The sequence below is a fragment of the Ambystoma mexicanum genome, chromosome 5q (assembly GCF_040938575.1).
Source record: "Ambystoma mexicanum isolate Mex_15411 chromosome 5q, UKY_AmexF1_1, whole genome shotgun sequence".
NCBI lineage: Eukaryota > Metazoa > Chordata > Amphibia > Caudata > Ambystomatidae > Ambystoma > Ambystoma mexicanum.
The window spans coordinates 874,192,563-874,211,109 of record NC_090933.1 but is presented as its reverse complement, the minus strand read 5'-3'; positions in this window follow the sequence as shown (position 1 = coordinate 874,211,109).

The window sequence follows — 18,547 nt, the reverse complement described above, 5'->3', positions numbered from 1 at the left end:
AGGACCCCCCATCACCAGTCTGTTGTCCTACTGCTATTACTGTCACATCTGGAATTTGGTTGTTCTCCAAGTGAAATTCTACTTGGTCAGATTTTTGTTCAACTATGTGCCGTTTAAACTAACATGGTTGACACTCTGTTTTAATTTTATTGGTCGGCTAGTCTGGGTCCAGAGGACCTTGTTTACGCAATCTATTAGGGGTGACAACCTTCTCAGGAGGTCATTCCCTAGTAAACAAGGGGTGCCCTCTGGAGTCACTACTATGACCGGGTGTCTCACCTTGTGTCGCCCAATTTTAATGTCCAAATCCGCCGTCCCCTCGACGGGAATTTCCTGAAAGTTCTGAAGTTGTCCAGGAAGAGAGGTGAGAGGAATACTGTAATTCTCCCCCCTTCCTGCATTTAGTTCCTCAAAGGCCCTTCTGGACAGAAGGGTAGCTTGGGATCCAGTGTCCACCAGTGCCAAAATTTTACCCTGCCCCTGTACTTGTACCGGGGCATAGTATCTTCCCTCCTTCTCCTCAAGGGGGCACAGATAATGCATATTTTTGGACAACTGGCGGGCCAATTTTCTGGTTTTGGACGTGCAAAGAGAAGAGATTTGGGCAGAATTCTGTGGAGAGTCTTGGGAATCTGAAAGAAAAACGTTGGCAACTAGAAATGGGAGATATTTTGGGTTCCCCTGGTTCCGGTTCTGGGCCGCCCCCCCTTTTTGGAGGCAGTCACCAGAATGGGTTTGAATCAGGGGATTTTGATGCTGTTGGTTCTGGGATGAGATGATGGGCGGCGCTAGCTCATTCCCCAGATTTACCCAGTCTGTCTGTGAATCCCTTGGGACCCATTTTTCTTTGGGAGGAGTTCCCCCATCTCTGAAGAAGAAGATCCTTTTCCCAGGATCCTCTGAGGATCCCTCTCCCTCAAATTGGAAGATCTGTACCTCCTCCACAAAGTAGGTCTGTTTGGGTCCTTTGTTTCTCCTACCTCCTCTCTGCTCCTTGGGTGGCAGACTTTCAGGGGTAGGAGATTTTGTTTCCGGTTCCTGGGTTACAAGTGGGGAAGGAAGCTTCCTCCAAGGCTTTACACCCCCCTTCCCCTTGTGCCTCCTCCCTGGGAACCGGTGGGTGATCGGGGTGCTGCCCCTGTCATTGTTCTGGAGTACCAGGCCCAGAGTTTGGGGCATTCTGTGCCGGCATGCTCATCTGGGGGTTCTGCTGAGTCCTCAGCATGCGACCCAGATCCTGTGCCATATTTTGGACCTGGCGCTCTAACTGTGAAACCCACTCATGCTGATACAGGGTTCTGTTTTCTCCCCTGGGCTGATCCCGGGAAGGGTAGCTATCCCTTCTCTGGTAGTACCCCGGGTTGGGAAGATTTGGGTACCCCTCCACCCTTGGCCTCTCCTCTCCCGGTTTAGATGGTCTGGGCTCAGGGAATTGGGGAAAGAAGGATGGATGGTTTTGGGGCTGGAAGTTGGGTGGATACCTGGGGAAAAAGTTCTGCCCAGGATTTGGGGAATTTCTGCCCTCCTGTGGGAAGTTCCCTGGTATAGGTGCTTGGCTGGATCCCCCCCTTGGGCTGGAGGAGTCCACACATAACCCAGGATGGGTTGGTTTCCCTTGTAGCGGGCACTTACATAGTCAGGGGAGTGAGGGACCCCATTTGTGGGACTACCTCCTTGGCTCCCTGTCTGCGACTGGCCCGATGGACTTCTGGGCTTGGAATTATTCTGTGCAGGCAAGTTTTTAGGCCCCCCATCTCCAAATCCAAAATGGGGGCAACCTTTACCTCTGCCACCTTGGCAGCAGCAGAGGTGCTGGTCGGTTTGGGGCTTTTCTGCACGTTACTTTTATTTTTTATGGGCTTCTGCACTTTATAGATTCGGGTGGCCTGTTCAATGACCCAGTCTAGTGACCTTTTCTCATGAAAATCTCTCACTAGCTGGGTCATGATGTATTTGGGCAAGGCATGGAAAAAAGTGTTACCAAATTCTTTGCTGTCAGTGCGCACCCTTTTGGTAGTCTGCGCAAAGGCACGCTTCAATTCCTGCACACATTTTTTTGGGGCCTGATCCTCCCCACATTGCAAATTGTAGACTGCCTTGTGAGCCTCTTGGGATTTCTGTGAACAGAAAAGGGCTTTAAGATGGCAGCCCTGTAGGTGGACCATCTTGCATGATTTTGGTCCTCCAGCCCCGCAAAGAAACTAGAGTATTCTAGGGAGAATGTCCATTTTACGTACTGCATGCAGCTACTGCTGTCTTTCAAATGGAAAGTCTCCATCATTTGCTCAAAGAGCTCCAAGTGTTCCCACACAGAATACTTGGTGTTCTTGTGATAAGGCGTGATGACACTCCTGATTGCCTTAATCCATTTTAAGGGGTCCTTAAGCAAGGTCCTTTTTGCCTTATTGGCCTTCTTGGTTCGGGTAACCCTGGTCCATTCATCCTCTGACTCAGAAGCACTGCTCCCAGAGGTGCCCGTCTGATCTTCCAGGTTTTCCTGGATTCTGCGATTTGATGAGTACCCCCCCCACTGACCTAACTGGGCAGAGGGTTTTAGGATGCCCTTATTGGGCCTACTCTCCTGGGGTTCCCCACTAAATTGCACTGTACTTGGGTGCCCATACCCGGATGCCCGCCCATCCATTCCTGGGAGGTACTGGCCTATGAGCCCCATACTTTTGGCTAGATTGTAATCTGCCGTCCCAGTGGCCCTGGGCTCATGTGCGCCATGGGACATAGGGGTGGCAGAGTCCAAGGACTGGGAGAGATGGAGGCCTCTGATACTAGGGCTCCTGAGGTTATGCTTAGGTGTTTCCCTTTCCCAGCGAACCTCATCTCTATCAGCCCGTGCTCCCTGTTGCCCTGCCAGAGCCTGCGCTTTCAGTTCCTCAATCAAGGCCTTACTGGACTCTATCAGTCTCTCCTGCATGGCTACCTGTTTCTGGAGCCTATCATTGTGCTGGCAGAGAGCCTCATTCTCTCTCTGTGCTTCCTGGTTAGTCTTGGAGTACTGGGCCAGTCTTTGCTGCAGGAGGGTTACCCCCTGAGTACCGTCCCTACTGGCCTGCTCCTTTCTTGCCAGAGCATCTTCCACCCTCCTGGTGTGCTCTAACAAGTTCTGATGCTCTTTTTGGAGGTCACGCAGTCCCTGGAGGGCCAGGTGATTTTCTTCCATTTTCTTTTTTAAGTGGCAGACTTCCTGGCCTAAGTTATCCCTTTCCTGAGTAAGAGCCTGGCTCTGTGCCGCCAGGTCATCCCTCTGCCTTTGAAGGGCACCAGCTTTCTGGCGCTCTTCATCAACTCTGCCTGGGTATCCAGGTCTTTCAAAATCAATGTATTGCTCTCCTCTTTTTCTCTATCCAATTGGCTTTGCAGGGTGGCTACCTGCTCTGTGAAATCTATCTGTTGCTACAGCTTTTTCTGGCTCTGCAGCAGGGAGTCCAAACCTTCTTGATGCTCCTTCTGCAAGGCCAGAATTCTGGTATCCTGGTCTGCCTTTTCCTGTTGCAGGATACCCATATCCTCTTTTATTTTAATGATATACTGTCTACTATCATTTCCTGACTCCAGGCTCCTGTGCAGCCTCTTCTCGGAAGAGTCCAGGTCAGATTGGGCCTTCTCTAATGCCATCAGTTGCCTACTTGCCAGATCTTGGCCTTCAGCACATTTGTCCTGTATGGCTCCCATATATAAATATAAATATGCCGCTATCCTGACAATCTTGTTGTGCTCTTCCTTGGCTTTAGGAGCCATGTATAGTTCACTCAGGGCCACGTGTAAGGGGCCCTGATCTCTCCAGTTATCTAACTCAGTTGCAGTGACCTGTTGTGTGATTGCCTGCAACCACACCGTCTGGTCCTGTAGAGTCCCTTCGCCTCTCACAAATAGCTTATGTAAGAGGTGCTCTCTGGCTATTTTGATGTCTACCAGTGTCGTCATTCTGGAAATTGATTTCCTTCCTGACTTACAGAAGTTAGTATTTTATTTTGCAAAACAGACCGTTTCCTTAGAGCGTTCCTTTGAGGAGTGCTTTTACAGCGTAACACAGCGTGGTGATCCAACAGGATTTATGTATCCTGTCTGTTAGCACACTCTATTAAGCTGCACAAGTGGTAGTTCTAATCCAGAATCCCCGGTTCCGAGCCCCCACTCTGTAAGTGACTTCAATTCAGCAATCCAACTAAGTCAATGCCTAGTCTGGGATGCCCAATGGAAGCCCTTATTTATATATTTTTATGTCAAGTTCTTAAATCTGGATGGTGAACCCTTATATAACGTCCCTCTCTTTGAATCCCCCTGACCTCAATGAGCCAAGAAGTAGGTTGTTTTGCAAATTAAAAGGTTTATTGGCAAAATTAAACAATACACATATATATAACACTTTTATGAATACATTAATATTTGATAGCACACTTATGAGTATGAACAGTGATCAACAATGGATAAGATTACAGTAGCACAATTCTTTAATTACTTGGGAGTTGGTATAGAAAGGATAAGGTAGCAGAGAATACTTTGTATGGTTTCAAGGAAAAGCAATGATGGAAAGAATGCAGCACAGAAATAAACTGGATGTGGTTTCAACAAGAGATAATCTGATCACTTTTTGCCTTGTGACAACTCACTCCCCCCCTATGCAATATGAAGAGGTGGAAATGAGGGCACACAGGTTTTCAGGAATACAATCAAAAGCAGTTCAGTTCCCGTTCCCCGCAGCAAGCTTAGAGAAACAGGGATGATTCTAAAACACAGGCCAAATACTTTTAAATGTGGTTGCAATGAAGTGAAAAATATGCTAAAAATGATTTTAATTCCCTATAGGAGATTCAGGGTAGGTGATAGCTACTTTGAATCAGTTCAGGTCAGCACTAGCAATGATTCCGGAATGATAATCAGAGTGAAAACGAATTTCAGCAGTGGAAAGCAAGAAGCAGCTATTTTTACAAGTGGTGAAATTGAGTCAAATTGCAATTCGCGGCACTTTTTCTGAGTGCGTCGATCACGATTACGGAAGAACTATAAGGAGTTGGAATGTCATATCGGGTTTGTCCGAAAGCTTCGGTTCATAGCTTTAAAATGACATTTAAATCTCACTTCTAGGACATACGGTTCAATAGATACGGACGTTTTTGTGGAGTTAGATTTTCAGAAATGAAGTCAAGATTTCAGAATGACAGATGACACTTTTGCAGCTTTGAAATCACAGAATGGACACACGATTTCTAAATGCAGTTCTAGACAGGTTGAATGGATGGGATAAGATTACTTTAAACTAAGAGATTGGTTCTGTACAGTTCTTGATACACACTCCTAGTTTTGGACTGGAATGCGACTTCGTCACGGATTTGGTCAGGATTGGGCTGCGGTTCTCTCTCCGGACAGTCTCTGGCACTGGTTCTGCTCACAGCAGTCTGGTCTGGGTCTGCTATCGGCACTGCACAGCGGTCTGGTCTGGTTCTGGCACAGGGTTCTAGCCAGAATCAAACAGCTCGCCCGGCTGTTGAATAGTTTGGTTAGGTTGCTGGATTCTGAGGCCTGCTGAGAAGAGTTCAGCTTTTTGGGTTAGGCCCCTGATTTAGGTTCTAGAGCTGGGTTCTAGAGTCTGGTCTCTGGATCTATATGGAATCTGCAGTCTAAATTCTGGAGCCTGTGGTCCTTCTGGATATTGTCTGGTCCGGCAAAGTGCTGCGCAAGAAAGTGGAAAGAGCCGTCCCTATCTGGGTTTCAATGGTTCTTTTTATGTCTTTTGAAAGTGGGTGGGAAGGCTGACTTTCTATGCCCAACCCACTAAGGATTTGATAGGTTAAAGGATTTACTGTCCTCTGACTGGAGAAGAAACGCCCCTTTGCTTTTACTTAGAACCCAATTTTTCATAACCAAACATGTTTCCAAGGTACACAAGTTGTTGAGAATACATGTACACATCCCAGATTAATTTAAGACGGTTCTCGGTTCAACCCTGATCTTTCTAAGAGCTTGGGTTCAGAAATGACAACATTTTGCACTTTTAGTGGGTTTCGCCATATTGGTTTTTCATCAAATCTTCCACGGAGGTACACCCCCTCTCTGCGCATATTACAGTAAGTTTTCATTTTTCTGATATAACCACATTGTCTGCAATATTAATAAATCGCGGGGTTCGGTCTCAGAACATCACACAACGTCCAGCTTAGTCTCAAATTGTGAGTGAAATTGTCATTTTAAGAATCTCCGAATTGTACATTTCTGTCACCTTGATACAATATTTTATAAGCAATTTAAAAAAACATACATTTGCCTCCACTGCAGTACACCCATTTGTTTGTCCCCGCCCCTAGAAACCTGGCTTGGCTCAGAGGTCAAATGTCTTGCCTTCCCCAGAGCAGTGTTGACAGTTCACACCCAAAATCAGCATACCCTATTCAGCTGAAGGAATCCTTTGTCTGGTTTTTCCTGCTAGCAGGCCATCAGTCCAGGGTGCCACTCTCCATCTGATTAACAGAACCACGTGATTTCCTGCCTTCTTGCTGAGAATACTAGGTGTGAAGACTTCTCATGGACAAGCAAGCCTTTGAAGTCCCAGCTAACTCAGGTTCACTGTTTAGCTCCTGAAATACAAGTCTCCTGTCAGAATTTAGATCGCTAGCGCCGGTCAGTGGCGGGCACCGGTATTGCACCCATTTTTGACAGCTGCCTTAAATTAATACATTTCAAAAAGGGGATTTTACTTGATAGCATATGATCCTTGCTAACATTGTATTGATGTCGATTCTGCAGTAGAGTAATGTAGAACACCCAACCAGAAGTTGGATTTTTTTGGTGGTTTCATGCCCATGATTTTAGCAATTTGGACAATCAAGAAAATGAATTGTTGAACAGCTCTGTATTCCTTTGTCTGCTTTTGTTCTGTGGGCAGCCAAAGGATGGGGCCGGCAATGGTCTCCTGTATTAACACTGACAGAGGCAAAAATGGATGGTGGCCTATCTGTCAGGTTTTTTACTGTGCATTTTTGGATGATTTCTGGCAAGCAGCATGCTTTCCGGCGGCCATTATGATGTTTCTGCTGCCAGTAATGCACAATGATGTCGTAGGGCTTGGATGCATGGATTGAAACATCCCACAAAACAACAAACACGCCCCATTGAGCGCTAAGTAAACCCTATTCACAGAATCCATCGCTTTGACTCCAAAAGACAGTCAATTCCAGCTGTCGCAAAGCAAAAAGTGCAATGAAAGGCCACGCATTAAAAGAGCAATGCAATCCCAATGAACTTTCGGTTGCCACAATCCTGGATCCTGCATTGCTAGCACTGATATTACAACATGGAAGGAGGAGGAGGAGGATGAGGAAGAGGGGCAGAATTCTCCATCCACGAACAACAATATTTGGAATGCCAGATGAGGAGGTGCATGGAAGATTCCGCTTTCCTCCCTGTGTCATCCTAGACCTTGTCAGGGAGTGGGAGAATTAACTGGCATTACCCACCATGTGCTCAGAGGCTGTGACATCAATGGTCAAAGTGCTATCAGGTTTACACTTCCTGGCCACTTGATCTTTCTAGCGTATCACAGACATTACTGGGAGTGTATCAGAGCCCACACAATCAATGTGCTCCACCAGGACTTGCGCTGCATCCTACATGTGTGAATAGGCACATTTACATGCCATGCACACTGCAGGCAAGACAAAGAGTGTGCCAGGAATTCTATGCAGTTGCACACTTTTCCCGGGTCCTGAGAGTCACTGACTGCAAACATGTAGCGCTGCAAATGGTATCCAGTGATTTTATCGAATAGAAAACACAGAATGAATTTAATAACAAAACTTTAATTACAAAAAGAATACAGATTTCTTCTAAAATATATATATGGGACTAGGGTAAGGGGTTAAAATGGGTGGGGGCGGTGTTGGGATTGGTTTAAAAGCTTAGGAAAACTGGAGGTTTGGGGGAGGGCTTCCCAAATAAAAAAGAAATCGATATTATTTCATTGTAAATGTTTCATTGTTAATTCATTCTGTTATTCAATTGCGTAAAATCACATAGTTCCCCTGCAAACCCCTGAGACACTGAGCACATATCTCACAACAAGAAACATTGGCATTCCATAAATGTGCCGCTGATCTCTGATGCCAAGGGACACATCATGCATGTGAATGCCAGGTACCCAGGATGCACGCATGATAGCTACATCTTGCAGCATTCCCCTATACACCAGGGCCTGGCATCAGGAACCTTTGGCAACACATGGCTCATCAGTGACTATCAACTATCATGCAGACACAAAAGCACCTGACACACAGAAACACAAGAAATGACACTGTATGTAATCAATCGCCATTATTATAATAATTGTCATAAGGGTGTCAATTGAGCATGGACCTAAGTTTGGGAAGCAACTGAGTGCTTCACAATCATAGGGGGAAGAACACAGTGAGGGAAGCAGAGAAAAATGGAGCGGGGAGCAAACACAGGAGTGTTAGGGTGGGCAATCGGCAGCAAGAGATCGACAAGCAACTAGGAGACAGTGGGGAACAGATAACATAGAACCAGATAAGGCAGGCAGGGCATGTTGTGTTGATCTGCATGTTAGGGAGGAGCCATATCTTGAATTCGAAAGACTTGAGCTCTTTTCTCAACCATTTAAGGAACAGGGCGTGTCTAATGTCGACGGGGAGGAGGCTTGAGAGTCTTGGAGTGTAGACAGAGAAGGCCTGTCCACTGTTTCTTTCTTTCCTTGACCGTCAGATTTCTAATTTAATTTGCACATTTCCTTACTTCTGGTAGATCTCAGGCCTCTGGAGATGCAGATTTTCTCAGTGACGTAACTTGTGGAATTCAGAGTGGCACCCTTGCAGATGATGCAACAGGATGTGGACATGATACAGCCCTGCAGCTGGAGTCAGTGCAGCTCGAAGAGGCTTGAGGTGATTGTGAAGAATCCGCAGAGTCCTTTGATGAGTCTTGCTGCTGCATGCAGGACACATCTCAGGGCTGCCAGTGTAGTAGCTGGAAGCCCTTCCAAAAGGGCATTGCCACCAACCAGGTGGGAGAGGACCAAAACTTGGACAATGTATCAGACATTGCATTCTGAGATGAAGGGCTGAAATGTACACATGGGAGAAAGTAACTATCAAGACCTTTTTGTCTTCCTTGCTATGCTCTGGTTGAACATGAGTTGTCTGTTGATGTTTCACCCAAGATACTTGGCACAGGTGGCCCGCTGTGGTGTAAAGCCATTGAGGTTCACAGCAGAGAGTCAGGTCTGGATGTGAGGGTGTTTGGTGTTGATCTTGCTGGTCCCCATGAGGATATGTAGATTGCCAGTGAGTGTCTGGTACTCTGCTGTGCCAAATGCTGCTGAGAGGACAAGGAGAACTAGAAGGCAAGGATGGCAATCTTTGAGGAGTGATATGATATATGATATGATATGATATGGCATTATTACGCGCCTATACACAAGTGTTTCAAGGCGTGAGGAGGCAAGGAGGGGGAACAAAGGGAAGACAGACAACGGTCTTACTAGGTCAGGTGTCATTCAGATCGCGCAAGTGCATGGGAAGGGGGAAAGGAAAAAGTGTGAGGGGGAAGGGAGAGGGGAAAGTGCAGTACATGGGATAGTAGAATAAATAAGATAAATAAAACGGCCAGCTGGTGGCAAGTGCAAGGTAAGTGCAGGCATAAGTGCTGGTTGGGGGACTGTAGGGATACAGAAACAGTCCCCAGGTGCAGGGGTTGCCAGGGAGGCAGTGTAGGCGTGCAACTGGCGGGGCCTGGGCCTGAGATCAGAAAGGGTGGCCAGGTAACCAGTGCAGTTTCAGCCAGGAATTCAGCAGGGGAGAGGGGGAGAGAAAGCAGAAGCAAAGAGGAAGGTTTTGAGGTGCTTCCGGAACCGGGGATGGTTCTCCTCAAGTTTCAGGGAGGCAGGAAGGCTGTTCCAGAGGGAGGCCCCTGCCGAAGAGAGAGATCTAACACCAACTCGTTGCTTGGAGAAGCGACTGACCCTGAGGGAGTTGAAGGCGGATGAGCGAAGAGCTTGAGAAGGAAGATATTTAGGAAGAGAGAGTTGAAGGTTTTGTGGCCCCAGGCCCCAGAAGGCCTTGTGGACAATGCAGAGGGTTTTGAACTTAATCCTCACAGCCACTAGGAGCCAGTGCAGAGATTTCAGTCATGGAGAGATACGATCCCTGGGCTTGAGGCCAAGGACAAGTCTCGCAGTCCTGTTCTGGATAAGTTACAGAGGGCGGGGAGTAGAGGCAGGCAGATTTAGATAGAGGCTGTTACAATAGTCCAGCCTAGAGAAAACCAGGGCTCTGGAGACAGTGAGCTTCTGGGCGAAGAAGAGGAAAGGAAGAATACCTCTGAGGAGGTGCAGCTGGTAGTGTGACTTCTTAGAGATGTCAGAGATGTAAGGAGAGAAGGAGAGCGTGGAGTCGAAGATGACCCCGAGGTTTTTATCCTTGCAGGTGGGAGCAGGAAGTGGGCCAAGAGAGGCCGACCAGAGAAGCTGCAGGGAAGGAGTGAGTGGGTGTGCCAATGAGTCGAATCTCAGTTTTACTGGCATTAGAGCAGAGGTCATTGGCAGCCCACCACTCCTGGATAGCAGACAGAGAGTCAGAGGTGAGTGAAGGAGAGGAGGAGGCCGAGGGTAGCCTGAAGATGAGCTGGGTATCATCCGCATAGCACTGAAAATTGTGGCAGAGAGCGGCGATGCGGTGGGCAAGGAGTGCCAGGTATTGGTTGAACAGCCAGGGAGAGAGGTTAGATCCCTGGGGGACACTTCAGGTAGAGAAAAAAATATCGGAGAGGAAGGACCCAAGTTGGATCTGCGAGGGTCGGTCGGAGAGGAAAGAAGTGAGCCACGCCAGAGTCTGACCAGTGATACCCAGGTTATCATGGAGACGGTTGAGCAGGATGGCATGGTTGACAGTGTCAAAGGCAGAAGAGAGATCAAGCAAGATGAGGACATACGGGATGTTAGAGTCAAGGTTGATCACCTAGGCTGCATCTGGATCTGAAGACAGATTGGTCGACATGAAGGTGTTAATTGGCTTCGATGTGTTGGAGGAGTTGCGTGGCTACTGCTTTCTCAAGGCTCTTTTCTAGGAAGGGAAGATGTAGGATGGGAGAGTAGTTGCTGAGTTTGTCAGCGGCCAGTTCTGTTTTCCCAAGATATAAGAGGATATGTACAGGCTTAAGACGTCATGGGGAAGATGTCTTGAGTTATGGAGCAGTTGATGATTGTCAGGGAAGGGTGGAGTGCTTCAGTCAGAAGTCTCTTGATACGGAGGCAGGGAGGATGTTGTCTGCATAAAATGTGGCCTTGAGGGATGCTAAGCTGTCAGTGAGGTATACATAGTTAGTGTCTTGAATATTGTCCAGGTAGTTGTGGTTTTGCGAGATGGGATGTGTAGTGTGCTGTCAGATGTGGCGTTGTGTCTATGTGTGGCGGATCATGTTGATCTTGTTGATGAAGAAAGAGTTGATGGTGGTGGCTTATTTGACAGAGTGTGCTATGGGTGGTTTGGGCACAGGGTTGAAGCAGTGCCTGGAGGCTTTGAAGAAGGCTCTACTTACATTGTTGGTCTTGACTATGGTGTTTTGGTAGTAGTCAGCCTTAGCAGGGTTAATCAATTGCCTTCATGTAGCGTGGAGTTCATTGAGTATGACATGGTCAGATGTGCATCTAAATAATTTGCCTATTTGATTCTTGCTCACAGGATGTTTGTTTGTTGATGTTGAGTACTTGAGTGTACCAGGGTGCAGAAGCTTCAGGCCTCAGGGTGCACAGGTTCACTGGGATATTGTGGTTGATGTCGTTCTTGATGGTGGTGTTGAGTCCTTAGTGAAGCAAGTTATAGTCCTGGTGTATCAGATGTAGATCAGCCAATCTGAGATGGGGGTTGCTGAGGTCTTCAGTGAGAGCTTTCACTGGGAAGTTCTTGAAGGATCAGAATGCTTGTTTGCATGGTTTCTAATGGGTTTTGCTGAGAGGTGTCCGATTGTCCGGACAGTCCACTGAATTAGGAGAGCTGTGATGGAGGGTGTGCATGGCAGTGATTATGGAGTCAACAATATTACCCTTCCTGTGAGTTTGGACTTAGATGTACCGTGTGAGGGTCAGTGTGTTCAGTAGGCAGGGGAGACCTTGCTTCATTGACTTGGTTGCTGGTTTGCCATGGATGTTGAAGTTGCTGAGTGAGATGTTGTTGGCATGAGTGAGAGATATGCTGGTGACCAAGCCCTTAAAGTATTCGATGAAAGATTGGGCTTGGGTGATCTGAAAATGAGGTGAAAAGTAACTGTGTCCACTGGTGAGAGCAGGAAGTGGCATGATTGGTTTCCGAAAGCCAATGGTGGAGATGTCCTGTTAGGTGCATGGCCATGCTGACGTGTGAATGATGGTGAGCACTTTGCTGACCTTGTTGGACGGTCTTGTAAAAATCTGTAGACATGGTGGGTGAGCACATCTAGAACGTTGGTGGGGGTGGATGTCACACATGTCTCAGTAGTGAATATGTAATCCAAGTCGTATGTATAGATGACGTTGGTGATGTCAGCTGCATGGTTGATTGCTGAGCGGACATATGCGAGCATCAGTCTTTGTGTAGTGGTGGATGCTGGAGTCATGATGTGGTGTACGTTAACGTGGTTGGGGCTGCTGTGATGTGATGTCCATGATGTTGCTGGTGAGCGGCGTGGTTAGCGATGAGTGGCGAAGGTCCCTCTTTGGTGTAAACGAAGGTTACACAGCCCTCACCATCAACAATTCTTGATCACATTAATGGGAACACAGCACCAACATTATACAAGATGCACAAGAAAGACATTTAGTCCTCCGACATCTGCACCTCACCAGCAATGCACAGCATACTTCACACATCATCTGCATGCATATGTGTCATCTGGATCATCCTCTTATGTGGTTTGTGCGAGTTAGGTGTGTAGCACACTCATGCATCATGGACAGGGTTGGACTGCGAGCAAAAAGAGGCACTGGAAAAACATTTACAAAGTTTCAGCGAGCCCAACCCTTTTACTATGAGAAAATATGGAAATACAACACAAAAGAGGCCCAGGGTGCAGAGGCCTATTGCAATATTTTGTGAGTTCCTAATAGGCCAGTTCACCCCTGATCATGGAGTGGCTACTTGACATGGCATATGTTGGGAGATGGCACGTAAGGCTGACATGAAAGGAGTGTAATGTAATGCCACCCAAAAAAGAAGGTACTTCATCTGCCCTCACCAAAAATATGTGCACAGAAACATCCCGAGGACACCAAGCAGCATGTTGTGAGGACGTAACCAGTAACACAAAGCAAGTTCATAGCTGATTAAGGTGACACACACACACAAAATTATGTAGGACAACTCACATCTTAAGTGATAGTGACAATCACCCAATTATCACCATATGTAATCATACCTTCTGAACCCTACATGTGCAACATCATGCCATTATGGGGATGCATATATCACCAGCCATGCTAATGCGTGTCAGTGCACAAACTTACCTGGTGGTACTGCTGTTCTGCTGTGAATCCCTTACCACCTCAAACTAACACTAGGCCTCCCAACTGGTGCTAAGAGGCCCAATGTCTACCAGAGTGAATGGGGACTTGTGTGGAAATAGGGTGCTCAGGGTGTCCTCTAAGGGAGTTTGGACACCGTACTAGTCAATAAATCTGCAATCACATTAGACATTTGTTTGGGCTGGCTAAAGGAGCCTGCCTGAGAGACTGCACATGTACACATCATAGTTGGATGGATGTTCACCTGAATGTGGGAGAGTGTAGCAATCCACAAGACCACGTCAGTTGACTTCACTGTGCATGGCCGCATGCACAGTTCCAATGCTCAATGATGTGTCCGTTACTAACGGTGCCGGTGCTTCCGTGAAAAGTCTGCCTGCATATGCCATTGCGCTAGGCAGGTCTGACCCTGCCGGGTGCAACGGCACCTGCAGACAGACTCATAGTGTGGCAGTTCCGAAACCAGGGTGCCGGTAAGCGAACCGACACACTTGCAATGAGTCCCAAGATGTACAAGTTTCGAAAACCTTTAGTAAGGTTAACTGGGGTTGGAGACTTCCTATCTGGCCATAACTCTATAATGGGAGTAGTCTCGACCATCAAAGTAAACCAAATAGTCCAAGTCAGTCAGTTAAACCGAATGAGACATCTGTGTCATCAACCTATGCTTACCCTCACTCTCTACAAAAACGTAGGGCCTGATTCGTGGAAGTGTGTTATAATGGTGCAACCCCATAGGAAAACGTTCTATGAATCAGGCCCTATGTCTGGGAAAAAGTATGCAAAAACAAAAGAGTGTATTAAAAAGAATGTCAAAATCGCAATGTAAGTGGCACACACTCCCTTCCCCAAGTTTAATGCTCTGAGAGCGATGTGTCTGGGGGAGCATTGCATTCTGATGGCACTGCTGCTGAGGAAGAGTCCCAGGATCCCATTGTCATTGTGGACACCTTAGCAGCAGAGGGACAGGGTGGTAGTGACGTTACCAAAGAGGGGCCCCAAGGCATGGAAACCTCATTGGAGGTGTCAGGGTTGATGGAGGAGGAGAAGGAGGAGATCATTTCAGACATGCAGACAATGGCCCTCATTACACGGTAGTCAGTAGCCATGGCGCTTTTAGCGCCATGGCTACCCCCTTACCGCATTCTGGGTCCGTGTTCCCTGAATAAGGGCTTACCAGGTCATTCCGACCTTGGAGGACCCGGTAAGTCCCCATTCCGGGAACCATTCCCCATTCCCATTCGAGCCCCTAAAGGGCTTAATGGGAATGAGGATTGAGCTAATAACGGTACCGCAATTTGCGGTACCGTTATTAGCTCTGAAGTCCCTCAACGGGTCCCTTACATAACGCCTGGTAAAACCAGGCGTTAGGGACGGGACCCGCCAAGGGACCTCGCAGTAGGGCGTTAAGGGATTACCGGCACCAGTGCTCTTACCGGTGCTGGTAATCCCTTACCGCCTACCGTGTAATGAGGCCCAATGTCAGGTGGGGGTGCCAAGGCTGATGTGCAGTCTGAAAACCTCGCCCTGAGACAGGAGACTGAGCAGTCCAACATGCAGGGGTCAGCACATCCTCCTCTCCCAGGGCCATCTGCTTCAGAATTACCCAACTTTGCTGATACCTCAGACCAGACAGAGCCCACACTTCCGGCCGATGAGGCCATCTGTGATTCATTGCTGCCACTCGTGGTGGCATTTTTCTGTGGTGCTGTTCATGTGAACTGCTTGTACAGCATCATGCTCGGGTGGGCCATCTTTTGTCCCTATTGGCAACAGCACTGCTTGGTGGTAGCCTGTATGCATAGACCACTGCAATGGCACCCTTCTCCTCCTCCTCATCTGTGCCCCAGTCAACCTCAACTGAGGCCTCCATGTCAGCCACCACCATGACCCCCTGTACTCCTGTCCCACCATTGCTGAGTCTGGATGTGCCTTTGTCTCTGGTAGAGGTGAAAGCCAGTACTGTGGCAGATGTTGTCACAGAGCCTGCCCAAGAACCTACAGGGAACAGGGTGTGGAGGAACACCAGGCAATTGATAGCAATGCGGATGCTGTACTCCCCTGATGCAGACTGTCATCCATTTGCAGGGAGTACCTGCGCCAGAGACACCTTGCCAGGCAGGAGATGCTGTTCGTGAGCAGTCAAATCCTGGATGGCATAGCTGGCAGGAGGAGACAAGAAGTTGCACAAATGGGGCAATTGAGGCAGGAGGAGGCACGATGGTGCCTGCAGGCCCTGGTGTCTTCTCAGGTGCCATTTGTGAGGCAGCAGGATGAGGAGAGGCAGCGGGCTCATGAGGCATCAATTGACAGGGCCAGAGCTGAGGCTGTTGAAAGGTTGGCGTGGGCTGCCACCCTGGAGGAGTCTTGCAGGGCAGCAGAGGAGATCAAGTCTAGGATGAGGGAGGCACTGCCAGCCCTTCAGGAAGCAACAGAGACCCACCTGCAGGAGGCATACGTAGAAGGAGAATCCGCCTTGGCAGAGGCATTGCCCAAGATTCCAATGACAAGTCTGCTGACTCTTGTACATAGTTCTGTAGTTGTAGGTTTCCTTTAGTTTATTACATTTTTTCCATGAAGATACATTTTTACATTTGCTGTACATATTGTTTCATTAATACATAGATATTTTAATATTGAAAACCACTGTTTGTCATCTCTTTGTGACATGTGCAGCATATCTTGGCTTGCTCGTGTATGCATGCTTTTGTGCTTCTTTGTCCATGTGCACATTTTGTTTGAATATGATCTCCAACTGAGTATGTCTTATAGCTGTCATGTGGGTTTAGGACACACTTTGTGGCTTATAGTGGTATTGGCCTATTTTCTAGGGAACATGTGTGCATGCTTCAGGTGAGTGTGATGTTTAGTATGATGCCTTCATGGCCAATGTACGTATGTGGACTATGGTAGATGCGGGGAGATGACATGTTCGGAGTTGCACATATTTCACGTGTTTATCATACACATCTGTTGCTTGGCTACTTCCCTGCTTTGCAGTACAGGCGTGATGGTCATTAATGTACATGGTGTGCAAGGGTGTGTCAACCGTGTATGTTGTGTATGGCATGGCACTTCCTTTGTAAATGTTTTCATGGGTGTTGAGCCATGTTGGGTTTCTTTGAGGTAGGCATAGTGGCATTACTTAGATTGACTTGCCCATATGGCCATGTGGACATGTGCATCACAGTCGGGGAGAGACCATCGCAAGGGTCTGGATAGCAAGGTATGGTTGCCTGAAGCCATTTATGGTGCATGGGCAATGCATGTTTGCGTTCAGTGTATCAGTGTTGGTTGAGTATGTTTTGAATTGTGTGTCTACTGATGGTGATGTGGGGAGACATTTGAACATAAGAGGTATTTTCGTAATGATGTTTTGGATCTCTTATTGAGGATGGGCACTCATTTGTTTCTGTGTCTGGCCAGATGTTCCCCAGTACCACGATATTTGGGGTATCTGGAGACAGTACATTCACCCTGCCCATTCACTACTCCAAATGTTAGCTTCTTCTATGTTCCTTTATTCTGCCACAGCAGTTTAGGTGGCCATTTGGCACTTGCCTGTCCATGTGGATGTACCCACACTTCCAAGACAGGTATAGCTTATTGGCATTGGGGATGATGAGAAGGGATGTGGTGTTACTTTGATTCACTGGGCTACCCACCTCACATGAGGACTATGTCAATTGAATGCCAAGGAACCAATGTGTAGCTTCACAAACAACATGGTTGGCTGTTGATGTGCAGCTGAGTGTGATCCAAGTGGAAGCCATGGAAGAGGAGACTGCCCTGAATTCACCAGCACTGCTTCCAAGTGATCATGTCTGAGGAGGATGTTTGCCAGGTGTAGTTCATGGAAGACACAGGCCAGAGGAGCTGAGGAAGGTAAGTGATCCACAGTAAAGTGGACAATGGGTGTTCAAGATACATAGCTGCCAATTGATGTTGCAGTTATAACGATTGTAAGGGTAACACCACCATCGCACTGAACGAGGCCTCTAAGCCTGTTCATCACCTAGTAGGTCTCTATTCTCAAAACGGTACTGAGTCACAGGTAGGAATAAAACAGACCTCTTACTCTGTAAGCATACACTTTTTTAAACAAAAAGACAGTCCGATATTTTCTTAGGTGTCACTAAACACTCTTCCCACGACAAAAATGGTATCAATTATCACAAAATGTTATTAAGATTCTAAATTTCATAAAACAATCATAAAAATGGTCATCATACATAAAACATATACATTATGCTTAAAACCACACAAGTAGCAATACCATAAGTGAGTAAAGTTTGCAGATGTTCTTTAAGGATCTTACAATGTGTGTACAACTCACACTCTGATTCCTATGTCACATTACTAATGGCCTATTTCCTATTGGTATAATACAAACAACCCGACTTGTACACGTTTCTGTCCTTTAGATACAGTGATGTAGGACATTCTTCAGGGGAAATTGTCTTGTGCCGGAATTTAAAAAAATTCTTCTTTCATAGGGGAGAACTCTGTTGGTCAAAAAAATGAACACCCTATTAGTATCTGGTAACCAAGTATCAATCTCTATTTTACATAAGACATGTGTACCCTCATCCCTCAAAGGGTAAAAGATATGTCTAAAATTACATACCTCTCTTCCCAATAATGAATCTTGGGCTTTTTCAGTTGTATGTTGCAGATTCCCGATTTTTTCAGGTATTCTAGCGTTTCCTTATCTCTCCCTTCTCTATAGTAGTGTGCAAAATAGGGCAGAAAGAAATACGGGTTTTAACAAAACCTCCCATATTTATTAACTACCCCGGCTAAAAAATAGGTGGAAAATCTTACTTATATCCATTCAGGGTTACGCTACAGTATGGCTGAACATCTTGATCCCAAGTGTTCTATAAGGATTCTTCCTATGTGCTGGTGAATCCCAGCTTCCACTCCCCTTATAGGGTCAAGTGTCTGAAAGAAATAAATCCCCCATTCAGGTTCCTATACTCCGAAATGTTCAACATGGTGTTCAAAAACTTTTTAAAAAACCCAAAAACTTTT